The following is a 1652-nucleotide window of genomic DNA, read 5'->3' as shown; positions in this document are numbered from 1 at the left end:
CATCTCTTTATCATGCTTAGTTTGGTTAGCAAGAATTTGTTGTAATAAAGCTTTTGTGGTAGAACTTTGTTCTTGCTATTTTGGTAGAGGTGCAGGATTTGCATTCTTTTGCTGAAAACTAGGTGGTGGTTGCCTAGGTTGTTGGTATTGATGCCCTTGTTGTTGTGGTGAAAAGTTCTAAGTTGAAGCTTGATTTTGCTGATTCTCTCATGAAAAATTGGGATGATTCCTCTAAGCATATGAAGGATAATCTACTCCACAACTCATTGTTCCTTCTGCATAAGTGACTTGTTGAGAACTTCCAGAGCATGATGATGAACTAACTAGCATACTTAAATCCTCCATTTTCTTAGCAAGGACATTAGTGAGTGCATCAAATTTGGCATTGATCATGTTGAATGGATCAAGCTCATACATTCCAGCAACTTGCCTTTTTTGAGTTGCAGTTGACCCTCTTGGACTACTCCATAAATGATTGTTCTTTGCTATTTTCTCTAACAACTCATAAGCTTCATCTTCATGCTTAATGATGAATTCCCCTCCAGTTTGAGCATCAATGATTCCTCTGATAGCAGGAGTGACATTTGTGTAAAAATTCTGGTTTATCATCCATTTAGGAATGGCATGATGTGGACATTGTCTCTCCAACTCCTTCCATCTCGTCCATGACTCATAAAGAGTCTCATATTCTCTTAGTCTAAAAGCAATCATTTGATTCCTCAACTCTTGAGTTTTTCCAGGTGGAAAGTATTGGGCAAGAAATGCATCAGTGAGTTGCTCCCAATTTGTAATAGAGTTATGAGGTAAAGAATCAAGCCAGTCCAATGCTCTATCCTTCAAAGAGAATCGGAATAGCTTCAATCTTGCTGCATCATCAGATACTCTAGGTTGTTTTTGCATATCACAAATCATAGCAAACTTCTTTAGATGTGTGTGTGGATTTTCAGAAGGATGTCCCCCGAATTGAGAATTTTGAATCATTTGAAGAATCCCAAAATCCATCTTGTAGCTATTTGCATCAATTCTTAGTCTTGCTATACTCTCTCTCAAGTCATCAAAACGAGGAAATGCATGATCCATCATACTTTCCCTAGGCACATTAGCATTTACAACCTCTTCACCTTGGGCTGCATTTTCATTGTTTCGATTATTTCCAGCATTACCACCACCAATTCTAATTCTTTCATCAGCCATGTCTATTTCAATTTCAGTTGCTCTCAAGGCTTCTTTCTTTTCTCTGGTTTCTTTCTTGTTGGCTCTACAAAATTTCTCAATTTCAGGATTAAACAATAAGGATGTGTCACTTGTGCTTCTAGCTCTTCTCATAAAAGATCAAGAGTACCTAAAAAAGAACAAACAAACACAAAATGAAAAGATAATAGAGATAAAACTATAAACAACTAAAATAATCAAGAATTCAATCTTAAACAAACAACTCCCCGGCAACGGGGCCAAAAACTTGATGTGTCCCAATCGCAAGTGCATGGGTCGTTCAAGTAGTATAGAAAAAGATATCGATCCCACGAGGAGTTGTGTTAATGATTGAATTTTTGATGTAAAATAAAATATGTCAAAATTGTATTTTAATCAAATTAATAAAAGAAATTTAGGAATTTGAAGCATAAGGTATGAAAATGCAAAACTAAATTCAA

The 1652-nt window shown here is 36.0% G+C and overlaps 1 non-coding gene across 1 annotated transcript; it reads left to right on the top strand.

The window, feature by feature from the left end:
• Positions 1 to 619: 619 nt before the first annotated feature.
• Positions 620 to 727, top strand: LOC131173709 (small nucleolar RNA R71). Its single transcript, XR_009144022.1, has one exon. It is a non-coding gene; the product is annotated as a small nucleolar RNA R71 (small nucleolar RNA).
• Positions 728 to 1652: the final 925 nt, after the last annotated feature.

The sequence above is a fragment of the Hevea brasiliensis genome, chromosome 14 (genome assembly GCF_030052815.1).
Source record: "Hevea brasiliensis isolate MT/VB/25A 57/8 chromosome 14, ASM3005281v1, whole genome shotgun sequence".
NCBI lineage: Eukaryota > Viridiplantae > Streptophyta > Magnoliopsida > Malpighiales > Euphorbiaceae > Hevea > Hevea brasiliensis.
The sequence above is the reverse complement of the archived record's forward strand: the minus strand, read 5'-3'. Positions and strand labels throughout refer to the sequence as shown.